This window comes from Varroa destructor, unplaced genomic scaffold (assembly GCF_002443255.2).
Source record: "Varroa destructor unplaced genomic scaffold, Vdes_3.0 BEIS01000006.1, whole genome shotgun sequence".
Lineage (NCBI taxonomy): Eukaryota > Metazoa > Arthropoda > Arachnida > Mesostigmata > Varroidae > Varroa > Varroa destructor.
In genome coordinates, this window is record NW_019211459.1 from 114,201 (window position 1) to 132,984 (window position 18,784).

Below are 18,784 nucleotides of genomic sequence, written 5' to 3' on the forward strand. Positions count from 1 at the left end.
TTGAAAGCGTCATTTCTGATGACCACCTTATTATTTTATATGCAATTATATAACCACCATTCACCACAGTTACAGCTTCAATTCGGACTTTTGCCGACTATAGGTTCTCTTCGAATCATTTTTTTGCAATTCCGCGGATGCCCACAAGTGGGCAAATCGACGTGGTCATATCGGAACGTGTAGTTTCTCGCTCGATAACACTTTACAAGTAGAAACCTAATGCGTTGAATTCGGGGCTGTTCGGAGAGCAGAACATGCTTGTATTTTCCAACCCTGCATTAATCGGCTTGTAAAAGCCGATGCATTATTTCGCTGGAAGACCTATAATCTTCCTTCGGACTACTTGTAGAACATGCAAGTTTCATTCTTGGCGATTATGGAGATAAGGAACACTTCTGATGGCAAGGCGTCCCCTTCACTCATAACATGAACCCTTATGAAAATTTGCTTCTACCCACAATAGACACGTCCTCTGAATCGTGAGCAAGTCAGCAATAATTTATGCAATTTACTTTTGCTCCGCGGATAGAAGAGGAAGCATCATCTGCTGCTTGATTCTTGAGAGACATCACCCATCAAAATTCCTTAGTGTTATTGTCCTCGGAAAGGACTTGTCTGATTTTTCTGACACACGTCGTGTACTTTAGGTTTTCGTAAACAACCCGTGGCATCGTACGCTTAGTTACGTTAGACCTCTTCACGAATGGCCTGATCGAAACAGAAGGATCATTAGTAAATCTCGTTCGGACGGCACTAATTAATTTTGGAGTCCGCGCCGGTTTTTTTCTCTCGTGGATTTCTCGTTGTGTTATGCTGAAATCTGCTCCTGCGTCTCTCGCAGCCGCACGCTTATTGTGGACAATCGATTTGGAGTAACCTGAAAGCTTATAATATAATGTTCTCATGTCGGCGGGGGGTTTGCCCAGCGTGTATACACTGGATAATGGCTCAGCTTCGCGCAACTTTCAGAAACGATACACTATTGTTTCCAACGACGAGTTTACTGCTCTATTGTATAGCGAACTGACCCTTGTTTAGTGGCAGGAGTAACGGATGAACGCATCCCCGATGAGACAAACAATCCGCCAAAATCTGTCCCGATTTAGGTGCCGCACCCTGTAAACGTACGTATACTGATTCCGTGAAAAAACCTGGCTTAATCACCCAACGTCGATATGAGAGAAACGACTCTATTCAATATTCTCTCGTCTGATGATGCGTTCTGAGTGAATCACCTAACGGCGAAAAGTAATCGTTTGTTATTTGTATCTTGAAACAGATCGTATAATAGAAATTTGCTCAACATCTGTTTCATACATTGTCCCTTTACCACCCTATTAACTGCTTCATACCGGTATATCTTTTAATGACGATCTTAGAGGTTAAGGTTTATTGTAATAGCAGTAAAAGACAGGAATGCTGCCAACTAACATGGAGGCTAAAAGAAAGTACCGGAACGAACGGTTCTACTAAACTGCGTAACTGAACACTACATTAGTCTTATATATATACATGTACATATATTCTTCGAACACCGTACAGTGTAATAAATTATTTCGTCCAACGTCTTAAGCAAATACTTTTAAGTATACGAGGTGTGCCATTTTGATTCGAACAAACTTCGTCGGGCTGTTTGTCATCGCAGGTATTCTTCGTAGAAAAAGAAAGCCCAGTTTTTTTTTTTTAGATACAAATTGCAGAACCCAACACGTCATTTTCCTATTTAGACGAAGATTAGCTGCTATGCAGGATGTTTATGAGGAACAAATTCCCACCGAGACTATAAACTGTCTTATTTCCCAGAGTTGACGATCTGTGTTATTTTTTTTTTATCAGTTTTCATGCGGATCTTAAAGAAGTCCGAAGTAGCTTTACATGAAGCAAAGCTAAAGATTGTCATCAGGTTCAAGTGTTGAGGAATCAAAAAATCATTAAAATGGTAGAAAAAGCTATTTCTAATAATCCTGGGCCTTTGATACAACGATTAGCGGCTGTGTTTGAGGTCGGGAGTGCCTACTGCTATTCGGACCATCTTGATAAGTTTAAACAGCTAATGTTCGTGCCCTTTTTGCCTAGATCATCGTTATTTTTGAATGGAACTTTTACGGGCGACACTTTGAATCTACACCGACTGACCAGTGTCACTTAACGCACAAGCAATGTTAAAAATTTTTTGCAACTTACAGAAGGAACACTTTGCAAATGATATAGTAAGCGATTTAGTATTAAAGCTATAATCGAGCCGGATAGAGGTCATATTTAATAAACACGAACATCTAGAATTACATTTTTCGCACATCTAAATAATTTTATTGAAATAAAACATCACCCTAAGTGATGTTTATTGAATAGATTAAGGAAAAATAAGAAAAAAAAAAACAAAAGACTAAGGAATCGAATGTTTCGAATGCGATCCGGTGAAGAATGTAAGGAAAAATATTTTGGTTCATAGGAATTATGCCGGTAATAATCTCTTTAGGAATTGAGGTGGCTTCATGCAAGGATCAATGTAATTAGAAACGTATGATGTTCTCACTGCTACCCAGTGAGAACATCAGGGGCGAATAGGTAACAAATAAAAAAAAAATGACTTGACAGAAGCGAGTGTAGATTGAAAAAGCCGGTTATACAGGATTAGCACTTCTGAAGGTACATTGTTGGTGGTATACTTTTCACACAGACAGCTAATACTTCATAAAGAAATAGCCCGTGAAACTGCGCCAACCACCCGATTTAAAGAAACATGTGGGTTCCTATTATAACATTCAGAATGGTTTAATAATTGGTAAATGCCCTATTTCATAAAGTGAAATAAGGCCCTGTTGCTTGAAGGTAAATTTGTCGTGCCAAATCAATTGACAAATGAATATGATAAGTCGCTGAATCTCTCAAGAAAGCATTACTTTGATAATATAGGAAAATGCCAATTATGCAAACGATTTTCCGTCTTATTTTTTCGATGAGTCGTTGCTTGAAGTAGGGAGCTCCTTTCTTTTTATCCCAGTCCTACAATACTTCACGCTAGAAGTTTTAATGGAATATCCATCATCCGGTGCTTCACAGTCATTGTATGTTAAGGATAAATATTTTTACATAATGTAAAAATGATTCTTGCTTGAATGGTTCGTCTGACGCAGGGGTCATCACACGACGCCTCTTGCGAATTGGTGGGTTACAGATGTCCAGTATTTATCTGCTAGGTGTATCACATCGCTCTGATGTATCTCCGAGGTTGCTACTATTTGAGTGTAAAACTACTGAACAAGTCACTTGACCACATAACCCAAGTTCAGCCGTTACCGTTACTCCTCCTCATTACATTACTCTACCAACGCTACCTTATTTAGGCCACTCTATTGGGTGCCGGCCGTCTTTTGTCAAGCTGGCACCTTTTCAAGCAGTTTTTACACTGAACGTCACAGCTTGAAAATTATCATTTAGACAGAAATTGTATCGCGTACAAGTGTGCCTCTTCTAGAGATTTTATGTAATGAGCCCTTATCATTGGGTTGAAACTAAAGTTCTGATTGTTTTTTTTTTTTTTTTTAGTATTTTAAGTTACAAACAAGTGAACATATCTTAATCACGATAGTGTGTTTTGCTCCCTACAACTTTCACCGCCTTCTACTATTTCATGATTCGCGTCTGGTCTGAAGTGTTTGCCTTCCTGGCTATGTCGCATTGACCGAAATAAGTGATAATCAGATAGAGCGCTGTACGGTTTGTACGCTGAGTAAGGCATAGTTTCTCATTCGAGGTTCGTTAGCGCTCGCTGGGTCACCAAAGCAGTATGTCATGCAGCAACATCGCCCAAGCCAATGAGTTGCTTTGCGTAAGGGTCTTCCCGGACTTTAAGCCTCTCATAGTGTAACACTCCTTTCTCATCCCACCATATGCAGAAGTGCCGTTTAGGATCATAAATATTTCTTCGTTGAACTGCTGGGCTGTACGGGGTCTAATCATTCAGGTTTGTGTTTAGGAGTGTCGTAAAAAACCCATCTTGCATCGCCGGTAACGGTCTTATATAGAAATGATTTATTTTTCTGTCGTGCAAGCAACAAAGGAAACATTGTCTTTTTTATATGTTGTTATAAAGCCCACCTTTTGTATCTTTCTTAGTGCACGCAAGCGATTGACAACACTTACCCAGGCCACTCTTGACTGTGCAGGAAGCTTTCGGGCCAACTGTGCCGTATTTTTTTTAAAGGAGTGCCTGCACCTCGTCGTCGTTCGCTCTCACAACAATCGTCCGAAGCGTAGTTTGTTGTTCAGGTTGAAATATTTAGCTCTAAAACGATCAGACCAGAACTGGCAAGTACTAGCGTTTACCGCACGTTCGCCACCCACTTCGTAAACAACCCTTTTGTTTGGGCAGCACAAAAGTAGTAAAGATAACAATGTCGGATCTTCTCGAACTCCATGGCTACACGCATCAGATCACCACTTCTAACGACGGCAGCTCAATAACACAAAATGGTACACGTCGACAGTCAAAATATGATCACCAGTTAGATACGGCCAGCTGACGTGATGTTAACATCGTCTGTCAGTTCAAATGGAGACTTTCCTTTCAACATAATAAGTGATCCGAAGGCAAAAGGAATTGAGCTGATTAAGCCGTTGAATACAGCGCTTCTTAGTAAGAACTATTAGATTGGCCTACTTTCCATATAGGATGATAACTTCCTAGACGGGATGGGGAATCCGCTCTTTTATGTCGACTAGGACTGACGTAATCCTTTTCAAAAACTGGTTCCTTCCGTTTAAACCTACCGATAGCACGTCTGTTCCGAAACGTTAACGGGGGCAGATTTTAGAAACTGAAACTCATGACCAGGATGTAACGGCGATCATAAGTACTCTCGAAGTGTGTACCCCACTTCAATATTACTCATTGGCTGGCTGCGCTATAGATAAGTTATAGAAACTATGACAGATCTATTTGATTTAGCGTTTTGCGCTCATTAAGGTAAACACATATGAGAGGTCCTCGGCTTTTTTCCCTCTTCATTTCTTTCAGGTATAACCTCCACCTTTGCTAGGATAGAGCTTCAGAAGTGTAACATATTGGCGTTCCTATTGCTTGAACTTAAAACTTATCAAACAAAATGTCGGCAACTCATGATCTTCGCTGCGCCAGGAGCAGAAGGACACAGCTAGCCCTGCTAATAAATTATTTTCCTATTGACATTCACGTTGATCCTTAATGGGGTTGATGAAATCTTGGTTCACAAATATACACAGCGTTTATTGAACTAAAACAAGGACATGGTGTTAGAAGATAGTTATTTAGCCCTTACTTCTGCATCTGAGAGATAATCTGTCATATCTTGTTAGGAAAGCATCTGTTAAAGGGTTAGGTAACTATCTCAAGCTACTACGTCATGCATATAGATGCATGTTATGCAATGGCTGCGAACGTCTTTATGTCGAAGAAAACTTCCATAATATAATTTGCAGGAATCAGGGTATGAACGAAACTAATTAAAAGAGAATGTGGCTAATTAAATTAAGTTTACCAAAGAAGTGGGTTGGCTATTTGAGTACTGATCATCGTACTCAGAACACATCGTTGTCTATAAGGTCCAGCACTGTCACTCTATGTGAGTATAATCATAAGTTGTCAAAAGACTAATGGGTAAAAAGTCTTTTCTTGACACCCTACTAAAGATCTGACCCATACTGTGCTTAATTAATATTCGTTAAGGTACTTCGATGTTCTAATATGTTGTTAACAGTAGATACTTGACGTATTGGAGTTTCTAAATCGATACGTGCAAAATGGCGGGACACGTGCTTTTAGTTGTGCTAGAAACAAGTTAGAAATAAAATTCAGGTATGGCAGTCTTCATGCGGCCTCTGAAAGATCAAAAGAAGACAATGCGCAACACTGACAGTAAGGATTAGTGTGCAACGGCTGGGCAATCAAGTAAAAAGCTATTGATGATAATAGCGACATTTTTTGCTCAATTTTGCACCTTATGGATTTTCAGGGCTTCCAACATTATCGGCCTACGATTAAAGCACAGTTGGGTTCGCTGACTTGAACAGGTCTGCAGGCATCGATACTGCTTTGTTTACGGTTACGGTTGTTGAAAAGTTTTCTACGAATTTCAACTTCTGAGCGGCTGAATTAAGGGTCCGAAACGAATGGCAGTTGTGTTGGGCAAACTCGTTGGTAAGAGATATCGCTGCGAAAAACGTACACCCTATTCAAAGAGATGTCTTCACTTAAGCGCAGCTTATGAGTAGATAACATCAAGCAGGTTAAGAATGATCTGGTATATGTGTATCGATGATCGATAGTTTTGCTCCATCGGCTTTTACTGAAAGGTTGACCTAGGTGAAATGATATGAAACCGCTTAGTAGAACATCCGCATCATAGAGAACTAAAACAATTACATCTATCGGAGGTAGACTCGATTTTATTCTTAGAGTTTCTAGCGCTTTTCTTAGATGCTTTCGCTCTATAAAGTTGACATTGAGTCGCCTTGAGGATCTGTTTCGTTATGCCAGATACACAATTGAATACGCCCACCAATCATGCATACACCTACCGATATCGCCGTGGCGGCCTGACGCTACCAAAGACGAAAACGTCTTTCGTCCGTTCGTAGCTATATACGATACGTTTTACTACACGACAGCGGTGGTGAGGCCATCAGACGTCCGTGACCAACTGACCATGATTTTCTTACAAAGATTTAAGCCAATTGCAATCAGATAGCGGCGGCAAACGGAGTGCGACACTCCCACGGCGGTGGCAATTCTCCATGTAGTAAATTATGATTACGCTGAGATGTTTGTAATTGGGTAGAGTGCACATCTACTATGCGAGGAAACCGATCGGCCGACGGAAAGTAACACCGTACGACTCTTTCCACATATACGTATAGGAAATTCGATAAAGGGCACTACGTGCTGTACCTATGATAAGTGATCTATATCAAACGTATGAATATAATTAAGATAAGAACAGGATAATTAGACGAAATGCAACGGTATGCATATACAGATAGATAAGTGTGTGCGGAGCATTTGATCTACTGTTTACATTATTATATTGCAATTTTATGATGGCTCTAACCAACGATAATGGCGATGACATGGGCCGTCTAGGCCAAGCCCTGCTGGCCGGGCCATCTGCGGCCGCCATCGTCCCATACTGCTGCTGCTATCTCATTATGGTTATTCGACCCGGTAACGAAGGTCCGCTTCTGCCAGCGGATGCTAAGCACTAGAAAGTAATAGCTAAGACGTTGCCAGTAATACTGCTACCTATGCAGACACAGTAACTTGGTCACGCGTTTCGCGCTGAACGGTCCGACATACAGCCCTTCTTGCTTAATTCGACTCAAAAGCAGAAACCATTCAGCGTCGATTACCTTTCTTCAAACCGGATACAAACTGTGCTATGACATACTGAACGAAAGTATTTGGTGCAAACTTGTTAAGAGTTCCACCCGTCTCAACGAACAAAAGTGGTAGCATATTTACGCTGGTTAGTTGAGATGCTTTTAGTGATGATGACGGTGCCGGTGGTGGGACGGCGCAGCGCCATGGTCATCTCGCGCGTGGTCCCACGCTATGTTTAGCGAGCAAATTTGACAAGCTCGCTAAACGAGCGATTGAAGTGAGCGACTCTGGCTGAATGAGGACTACTGGTAATAAACTATTCGACCATGGCGATCGCAGCAGAAGCAGTAGCGACAGCTATTGTTGAAACTATTGCAGCTGTGACAATAACAGAAGACTGTAGAAACAGTGGAACAACAGGTTGCAGTATTTTGCTTCAGTCATTGCTGCTCAGGCGAACCAGAGTCTTTGGAGCAAGCCGTAAGAAGCCTTGCTCTGTCCAAAAGAACATGGGGACGGCGTCGCACAGAGAACAAGTGAAAATCAAGTAAACGACCCCTTGATTAAACTAACGAAGCTTTAAACGACTATATATAAATAGGCTAATTTTACCTAATGTAGGAAATCGAGAGAAACCACCAAAGAATCATGCGGATGATCGAGGGCAGATAGGGACAGGAGGAATAATAGGATGAGGATAATAGCTTTGAAGTCGGTCACTTTTCCGAAGACACACAGACGGGATACTACTGTAAATATTGCTAAAGAAGTAAAAGTTGAACGTGTGGTTTTTCATCATCGATCCTTGTCCTAGTAAACTCCGTCAAGTAGTAAAGGAGCTTTATGATCGAAATAAGATGCAAAGATTTCCCTGTCGAAGCGTTTTAAAAAACCCTCGATCGATTGAGCCTGGTATTGCGTCAATTGATTAAATTGCGCAACATGCCTTTCACTCTGCTCATACCATAACTGAGATGAGGTCCAGCTAATGAAAGATTCAGACGGCTCAAGGGTATAGGAACACAATAAATAGATATGAGGTATCGCAATGCACGGCCATTGTAAGTGATGGTAGGCATGACGGCGAACTAAAACTGACTATTTATTTGAATTGTGCCAGAATTTTTTTTAATTTCCATGGCTAGAATGTAAAATTTACCTAACTAAAAAGCAGCCGCTTCGCAACGAACTAATGATTCTGCCATAAATGATACAGTCTGACTTTCTGTATTCGCTGGGTTCGAACTTAAGAGGCACCAAACATGTGACACTTTTCGAGGCTCGCTCTAGACACCTAAACTCTTTGAGAGAACGTCCAGCGTGTGCTTTTGACCTATGTCCGAGTTGTGCACTCAGTGTCATTCATAACAGAGCTAGCTGTAAGTATATCCCAACTGTGCGCCTTTTGGACAGATCCCACATGGGCTTGACCGAAGGCCATGGGCGCCAGGTTTATTATTCTTTCCAAATGCTGTTCACTCATAAGGGAAACTTTAATGCTCGTGCCTGTCAAAAAGTGAAGCGTCTCACGTCACAATTTCGGTATAATTTCATTATTATCTTGCTGATTTAACGAGCAGTATTATACCTGCAATTACTCCAATAATATAGCTACTGAGAAAATGTCAACCTAACCTAACAGAATATAATGTACGGCAGACGAAATATTTAAATAGCCCATCACCTTTATAAAGACAACATATTTTACATGATCGTAACATAAACGTGTACCAGAAATGAATAATTTCCGATGGCTAATTTGCAACGTATATGTTTGTAAGAGGCATATCATCATTGCCAACGAATATCTGATTATAGTCCACGAAATATCTGAAGGGGCTACGAAAAACCGATTGGTCACACCGTACTCATATATTTGTTCAGAAATTGACTTTCTATGGTCATTTCGTGGAAGAAGTTAATGGAAGCTATGGTCCAACTTAATAGTCCAAAATAAACTTATTATATTACGTCAAGTACAATACATTTGGAAACAATCTACTGTCTCGGATGTACATCTGTATTTTTGTGTTCTAGTTGTTCTTATCGACTGGTTACCGGGGCAAACGGTAGCGGAAGAAGCGTGCCAACCGAGATGTAAACAACCATGGCAGTTAACATTTTGCCCTAGAAATTTATACAAGAGGATGACCCAATTTATTGCCTATGATCTGTGTAGACTCGAGAGTCAATCTCAATAATCAGCTCTGTTTCTTCTAAATTTTCCTGCCAGCGCCTGTACAATGATGGTCAATTTATAGATTAAGCATCCTTTTATCAAACCAGATACTAAACACAATTACTTTTAAGTTTAAGACTTGGCATGCACTTGGCTTGGGTCACTGTTATAGCCTCCAACGCACGCGCATGCTAGCTTCTCTTCAGACCTACAATGCGGAGTGATTTTGTAATTAACAAGAAAATACGTTGAGGGGAGTGTCCGCTAATGGATAAAGTTGTTTTCTATCAATTGATGATATATTTGCATTCATGTAATACTTTACCATAATGGCAAAACGAGGACACTTTTAAGTGAATGACATTCCTATCAATATCAATCTATCGCAAAAAAAGTATACCGCTCTATACATAGTCCCGCTAAGGCTTCCGTTGACGGTCCTTGCTTGATCTATGAATATTAAGCGTTGATAGGTAGTTGTGTCCACAGGTTTACTCGCCACATTATGTAATCGTCTATTCAAATCAGAAAAAACAATTGGTAATACCACTGATATAGCACACGAAGAGTAAACAAATATTGCTATACTTTAAAGTAATTTATGGTGTCATCATTGCATTGCTTCTGCAGTCCGTAAAGAGCTAAAGGGGTTTGGTCAAACATCGAAAACACTCCAATGTATCGACTTTCGTCAAACCGGGTAATTTGTCTACTTCGTAAAATTACATAGTTTGCATGCTTTCCTATGAAGTATGATAAGATCATTCCACGTACTTTATGCTTCTGGAAGCATGGACAAAATCGGCGATTTACTGTCCCTACACACACCCCCCTCAGTATAATATTCTGATGCGCACCGACGCAAGCATTTTTTTAGGTTGTGTGTTTACATTGCTGACCCTCGTACTGACAGTCGAACCTATGCCTAACCTATAACTAACACCAAGTAAGTAATACGACAAAGGACGAAATGGTTCGTTCTTTTAGCTTTTACAGGTAGGTGACGCTGACGAGCACGTTCTGTTGCAGACACAATATGAATAAGGTCATGGTTACCACCTGCTACACGAAAATATTGGGACGCGAGGAGGGTGAAACGAGTCACCGCCCATAAGCGTCAACCTTCAAATACACTGGAAACGTTTATGTTCCAGTGGTAAAAACGGTTTCCCATAGAATGAACATTAAATCCGCTTCATTTGAAGTACTTATGTGGCGAGTTATGAAACAAAATTCTTGGCATCAACCTTCAGAGTTTTAAGCGGCTTCAGTTAACTGTCGAATTTCGTGATGGCCCGATGTATAATCGTATCTAATTTTTGGATAGTTGCAATGTCCAGACCGTACACGTTTACAGACGTACTCGCTTAGTACTGCATATTGTTTTCCTGTCTCGGCTATGTGCGTTTATAATAGCTATAAAAACATTTCGCTTCCGGTAGTTTATCTAGCCATTGTTAACCGAGTACAGAATCCGACAAGGGTCGCATTGTGGAATAACGAAGAAAATGTACAATCAATAGGTCGTGATCAAATACGTAAGTCTAGCATCAGACTGAACTGACGCCACACAAAAGTGGACTTTTATGCACTATTTTATTACCGGCTTCTTGTATTGATCGTAGCGTAGTGGAATCTAATTCGTCAAATAAATTTAGTTCAATAATATTAGGCGATTTATGGGAAACGCAAAACAAATTATGTTTGCCACTAGGACCCCTAGGGCATTGCGTAGTGACGTACCCGCTCCTTTCCTGTTATTTTCAATTCCTCTTTTCTCTTTAATGCAACCTAATAATAAGAATAGCAATAGTAATAACTTTCCTAGCGTCACCTAATCGATTATGTTGTTTTTTGTTTATTTCTAGTAAGTTTGACCATCTGCATGTAATCCGAGAGTAGTACATTTATGGTGAGGCAATAACCGTTGCGATCAAACATTATTATTATTTAGTATCGAAAACTTCTTCAGTCTACAAAATAGGACCTCGGTAGATTCCAGTTAAACATAAGCCTAGGAATTCCATCAAAAAATATCAACGGTCATCATGAAAGCTTATTTATCGGATTAGAAGTGGATTGCTTAAGAATAATGGCAACATGTATAGCGTTCATGAAAGGAATATAAATATGAATCTGTTCGGCACCTCAGTGTTGTACATCGTGCATCTAAGGGCTGTTGGTCACGAGCTGTAGGGTTAACGAGATTAAGAAACTGCACAAGATTGAGCAGAGTATACTGGGTTGCCGTGCCTTATTCCAAATAGTTGCGTCAAATGCCCTCTAACCGAAGAAAGTTGTTTTTCTTCGGGTCAAAGCCGTCTGTTGCCTCTGTTGTTGTACTTCGGCACCAGCAGTCATACGCGAACCTCTGAGCTCGGTGCTTGCGCAATCGATCCTATCGGAAGCACGTACATATGCACAGTTAGCGATGCCCCTTAGACCCTCGCGCGGCTGATGCATCTTTCTGCTAAGTATGTCCTTCTAGTCATTGAAGGCGAGATATAATCATACTATTTTAAAGGCTTCTATATTCTACGCATTTCCAAACAAACACTACTTACATGTAATGCCTTTTTTTTTGGGTATAGACTTGTACGGACATATAATACAACGCTTCACCAGAACAAATACGTATCAAAGCATGATGTCTGTTATGACACAATACGATCTTATTTATGTTCAGCCAAGACAAGTTAATGACGTACAGATGACGACATGTGAGTTATGGATCTTGTGTGCTTTGCATGTCGTGAATGTACGCAGAGATCCGTCTGCTAGGTTCTTTCTCTAATGTACGTATATATATATATATTTGGTGTAAGTAAGTTTGTGTTAGAAATACGCTCAGATTATCATTGTGTGCCCTGAGAAGCTGTGCCAGAAACTGCGTCAGTTCATCACGGGACTTCTCGATCTATGTGTGAATGTTTGAAATGTTGAACTCGACGGGGCACCTGGAGGGCCTCTAAAAATCGTGCTCGATTGTATCCGCTAAGCGTGCATGGCGCTCGCAGCTCTAGCAGCGTCCCGCTAACCGTTCCAGCTGGCACTTCCGTTTTTCCTTAGTGCTTAGCTTCCATGGCATGAAGCTCGCCGGCACCAAGACGGCCTGTGTACTGGGGATCTGGTACGTCTGGGTTATCCTGCGTGCCAAAGCTCGTTAAGCTCTCCAAATAAAGGTCCTCGTAAATGAGACGGTCGCTGCCCATAGGGAAGTTTGGAAAAAGCGCATTGGACTTGGCTACCAATATTATATATTATTATTATATATAAACAACTTTTACTTTTCTCAAGTCCGTGCCCGTCTAGGCACGTGTTTGGAAGCGCCGTATCGCCAGGTGCTTATCATTTACTTGTCAGTTATATTGAACTACATTACTTTTAGCTTAGTTCCAATCAACCAACCATCTGAAGTTCATATCTGTACGTTTCTAGTAGTGACGTAAAATCGAAATGGCGGGGCAGAATTCCAATAAGTATCTCCGACAAATAATGTCGAAAGTACCATTCGGAGCAGGTACCATTCGGAGCAGCTACCATTGTCTGTACATCTTTAGACTAATACATTCGTTGCATGAGAACTGATGAAGAATCATGCGCCACTGGACCTCGAAAATGCAAAAAAATTATAGTTATTAGTTATCGCAAGTTGTTGTTAATTAGTTTCATATAGGATGTTAAGAACTCCTTCTCGTAGTGACTATTGGCTGGAAAATGGCCTATAAGGCTTTGAGTTTAAAATTCTATAAATGCAGATGAAGAAAGATCTCTTCGAGGTATTGAATAGTTGAGCGGAAGCTGGTGGCCAACTTAAACGTTCGAAACTGGCTAAGTTAGCTTCTTTTGAAAAGTTTACCATGTTCCATAAACACGTTCACTTTCAGTCCAAATAGCGTTTTTATAACTTCGACGGCGCCACTCTCCTGCTACAGTATATTTTTTGTAACTTAACCTATCTGCCGTATCTGCTACTGCCATCTTGACAGTGACGAGGTGTGCTGGAACAGCAAAACCTGCTAATGTGTTCGGTAGATATCCTTCGCGTTTCACGGATAACAACCGGCGAATTAAAAGGATTCCGTCGATGCAGGAAGATGCGTATCCTTACAGTTACGTAAGTTCTAATGCAGGTTTAAGTAAACTGCAGTAGCACGATGGGTTGTCTACAAAGCTTTACGTTCTGTAGCGTCGCATATTTAATGATTTTTTCTAAATCCCTTTTACTGTTGGTTGTTACTACTGGCAAATCTATCGTCGGTTTAAATTTAAAACATTGGGGACGGCTATAATGGAAGTAATCGCGTGAACAGTGAACCGTGGCATGTCTGGCTAATTTCTTCTCGCCGTTCCAATAAAGATAATTTGAACTTAAACATATATAACGATACAAGCGAATGTAACAATCTGCTAGAATGAGAGATCTGTCCCGTGGCCTACAAGTTGTATAAGAAGTCCTAACTTCCACAAACCCTCGACATGATTGCACTTGCAATCAGGCTGCACAAGGCAACGTTATAAAGACTAACATTGAATGATAAAACGTCTGTCTTGTTGGTCAAGTTAAAGACAAACATTACGTCAGTGCTTACCTCAGAAGAACAAACGTACGATTTTTTCTGAAAAATCGATGATTATAGTACAAATTTAGATTTTCGTCAATTAGGAAGAAGAGCCAACCGATGAATAATAAACATAATTTGGAAGAAAGCACCATAAATAAATAGAATAACAATGATGCTGCCTACGCTTTTTTGTCAGTATTTATATAGTCCTATTGAATTTGATGAGGTTCAATTATGAAGCTGGGTTGTTTCAATAAATATTGAGTATTTTTTTGCTACTAGCATGCGTTGTTTCTTACTTATATACATATAGCATCAATTGGTTGCATAATGGCGTAATAGACTGTTCTGTAGATACCGTGACCTTTGAATTAAGGCTACAATTGTTAGCTGTAATAATACAACTATATAAAGAGTACTAATGGGCAGAAGGCAGAAATACTACCGAAGGCAGAATACTGAACAAAATAAGAGATGTAAAGTAGGTATTGAAAAAAAAAAGACAATTAGTGCGTGCTCGACAAGACCGAAAATATCGAGATTCATTCTACCCTTTAAGCGGCCTAGCACCAGATACGCAGCCAATTTTCAGTGGATATAGGCTACTCAATTTAGGCGATGTTCCCGAAGTTCTGGTATGGCGTGCTTTGTCCAACACCTCAAATCCTATATTGTGTGGCCTAAAGGCCTTCCTTTCTGCTTGCTGAACTTTTAAATATTCCTCGGAAGCCATCCGGTGCCACCTGGAGTTTGATGTTGGTGAACAAACTATTTTCCGCTCTTAACGTAACTCTGATAACGTGCGGTAGAAAAGACGAGTTGTATAATTGACGCGCAGGAAACCGCATTAACTCGTTTGTCTTTTTGTTAGGTAGCCTGTATCGCGTCTTGTCTTCGTTAAGCATCGATGTACTTTCCTCATTTAGAACATTACATTGAACAGCGCGTCTAGAGCAGCTTCTAGATATTGGGACTTCGCGAAAATTTTGTATTTTATAAACATTAAGGCTACAAGTTGCGACCGTTACGAAATATAATTTTTCCACTGGACATTTTTACAGGAACCATGATTTTATTTGTTCCACCCCGTGACTCTAAATAGTCCACTGACGATGATGAACTGTCACCATTAAAGCTGCCGCGACCAGCGAATGTTCGGGGTCGACGGATAGTGCAAGGAAGCCTTTCATCGAATTCTAATATTCCCCTAGGTCTTCTAAGATTGCTTGAGTTTTATTCCGCTCGTAATCCCTGGTCCTTTCTTGGAAATTGGGTTTCGTGATTACAGATTGTTTTCTTATTCAGTACAGGAGGCACCAGTTCATTTGATTATTGGTGAAAAGTTCACTAGTGAAGTCATATTTATGAGATTAGACCACACTAGCTCCTTAAAAACCTTACAAAGAGTTCCCATTCTTAATGAATATGTTATGTTTCTATTCTGGGGGGCCGGTCAGCAGATGATTCGCAAGTTCGATGGGGTGCGTTGCTATAGCGTCGTAACCTGCGCTGGAGCTTTCTGTCAGATTCCTGGCAGAGTGGACCCGTTCCTCCGGGAGCTCCGCGAAACGAATTTAGGTTCGAGTAGTAGCGGATGAAAATAATCATCAATGGGTCAGCGGACAAGCTCTGTCTAATCCCTAAGGTAAATAGTTAAATTGAGGGTATCCCTGGCTTTCCCGGAATCAGTTATTATACTACAATTAACGCGTGTGATGATGCCCTTTGGCGAACTTTCTTGGCTCACTGTTTTATTTTCCACGGTAAAAAAAACATCTTTCGGCCTACGCTTCAAAGGTCTTTGTCTTAAATTTTCGGTGCCCTGAGTTTCATCAGTTGGTTTCCCATCACAATGTTGTGATTTTCACAAAGTTTGTGATGTAGGAGTTCGCTATCGTGTTTGTAGTCGACGCCAGAGTCAACTCCCTTCATTTGGAAATCTCAAAGCTTTGATATCTTCTAATCTACGGGTACTTTTCATTACCGCAGGCTCTAGTGAGGGCTAAGTACTGGTTATAAGTATGTCATAAAGTTCATCAAAACTTCGCTGCGGTTCACCTGCTATGCACGCTGTGGTCCAAATTGGGTCTTCTAAGATTCCTCGATGACCACACAAACTAGCGCGACTTCTCAGGTGCCTTCTTACCTTTTAGAAATTAGTATGGAGCTTATGGCGCCGACAGTGACTGAGGTAACCATTGATGTAGGCCTTTGGGTCTTAGATGATAGATATGTATTCCTTGGTCACTGCTGAAGGCTCTTACGGATGGAAGAGCTGTATGGGCGCAGGGCAGGTTTTAACAAATGCATACAAATACTATCATACTCCTAGAATCAACATCGTTGTCTCACAAAAGGGCAATACCGCGTTCCCTTCGAACCCTGCACCTCGTGTATTTGGGAAAGCCCTAGATGCTGTAATAACTAATCAGCTCAAAGTCACGTCTTATCGAAAACGCTGGGATGGAAATAATCGGCGAAAGGAGAAGTATACTCTCGAGCTCTACGTTTTTTTAATACCCTTGCCTGGATGTCGGCGCTGCACCACACACTTTACCCCGCTGTAGTGTCACATTTGTTTGAAGATCGACTATAAAAAATGCGAAAATATGTGTAATCAAAATTAATCCGTATCACTGTTTGACCTTTAAAATAATTATTTAAAATGATAAAAATTGCATAGACAAAAATGGTGATCATGAGCTGCGAAACCCCCACTTGGCTTGTCCCTGTAAAGCTGCAGTTACATTGAACCCGGGAGTGATTTTAAGGGAACATTTAAAGGAACTTAACCTATTTTCTTTGCTCGGTCGCTTTTTCTGTCATCATTACAGGTCGCCTTTATGATAATTTCGTTCGTTACAAGGTTAGGTTGGGTACCGAACAACTCTGTTAAGTATGACTTTTTTGAACTTATGTTTTCTTGTATTTTTGTTGTAGGGTATTTGAAATGTCCGCGAATAGCAGCCTCAAATTAGAATCAATGCTGTGTTAAAATGGTGCATGTTATATTGACAATAAATATATTAGTCTCCAGAGATTGCAGCGTACGCAAATTCAACTATACGACACGCTAACGCTCTAAAAAGGATATGTAATATTGGTAGAATTCCTCTGAGATAGGTACGTGCTATTTCTCCAGTCAAAAACAGATCCTGAACCAGCTAAACTGACGAGTGACGAGTTAAGAACCTGTGATCTATTTCAGCTTGTCATATCGCATGTTATAACAAAATATTAAAGAATTACTCGCTAGCTGAACCTTACAAAGGACGAGGCATTTCCTATGTGATGCCCACGCAAACAGAACATCTGGCGTCCTTCTGCTCGTTCAATTATTGGATTGCATAGCTCAAACAGTAGCTGCAATAACGTTAGCAGTATGAAGTGCCACAAATGTTGATCCGAAAAAAAAGGGAACGAGTACGCGCCACTTTTCGAATAGAAATAAAAACAGCTATACCATTTACCCATATAAACATCAGCAGTAACATTGTGAAGTCGAGCACAGGACGACCTACGTCAACTGTACGAAACCACTATGATTCAGTTTAGTGTTCTGCACTGTCACTTCATAAGCCAGTCTTGCCGTACATCGAACTTGAATTGACGGCAAAAGATAAAATTTGGATCTGAAAATTGTTCATTGATTCTATTAGTAGATATATGGAGTAGTAGCAGCAGTGGGTCAGAGTAGATAACGCTTTTAGTCACGTTAGAAACACAGTTGGAGGCGCTGGTGCTTCCATCAAATGAACTTCATGCTGTTCACTGAACTGTGCTGTTACTAGGCCCTAATTAGAATAGATGAAAAAATTATTCTTGAAAAAAAAAACTGTCAGAACTATTAAACAAGTTGCCGAAGGCACTGTTGACCGCTAAACTAGAAGCAGAATTAACTTCCCGCAAACATGTTATTTCATCGTAGATACCTTAAAAATTTCCATATTTTAGATCTAATTCTGCCTTAAATATTTTTGTAGAACTTTGAAGACCATATTTCTTTAATTGAAAGCTTGATTCGACTGGTTTAGCTGCGACTGATACTATAAGACGATAGCTGAGAATAATCGTATTAGACATTCATATATGTGTGTGCAACTTCGAATAGTTCCTATTTGTATCCGTCTCGCAGAAGATAGGCTTTGATGATCCTGCGATAGCTAGGACATATTCGTACAGCTGCTACCTTACTTGCATGAAGTTTGGTACAATTGCCTTTACAAAAAAATATGACCTTTCGAACACAGCCATGTACACCTTTTACTCCCACCGATAATTTTGCATTGAAGGTTAAACTCCGCCATGTGTCCTGATGTAGTAATTCTCTTGAACGTTCGTCAGGTATTTCGTGGAAGTTCAAACATATGTGTTTTCCACGGGCGATCCTTGTACGCATATTACGGGGTAACATGAGCAAATTTTTTTGACCGGCAATTCCCTCCGGGAGCCGCTTTTCTGAACTGATCGAAATCGACATCGACCACAAGTGAACATGACTTCACCCTCGGACAAATTGTCAAATATGAATCAGGACCGAGCTGTTTTAAAGTCCTTGAGGATATGATCCCCAGCGCTAGCGTAGTTTACAACGGCCTTCCCCGATTGACAATTTTCTCCAGCGCTACATCGCCTTCAACGCGCATAAACTCCTGCATTTACCACTAACTGTTAGGTATCCCC

General features: G+C 40.5%; 2 long non-coding RNA genes across 2 annotated transcripts in view; one reads left to right on the top strand and one right to left on the bottom strand.

Annotated features, from left to right (window-relative positions):
* Window positions 1-18,784, top strand: part of LOC147754698 (uncharacterized) — a 53,337-nt gene that overhangs the window by 31,845 nt on the left and 2,708 nt on the right. The gene's annotated exons all lie outside the window — the stretch shown is intronic.
* On the bottom strand, window positions 11,072-12,425 carry LOC147754699 (uncharacterized). Its single transcript, XR_015316146.1, has 2 exons — window positions 12,101-12,425; window positions 11,072-11,934 (listed from the first exon to the last, which is right to left on the bottom strand). It is a non-coding gene; the product is annotated as an uncharacterized LOC147754699 (long non-coding RNA).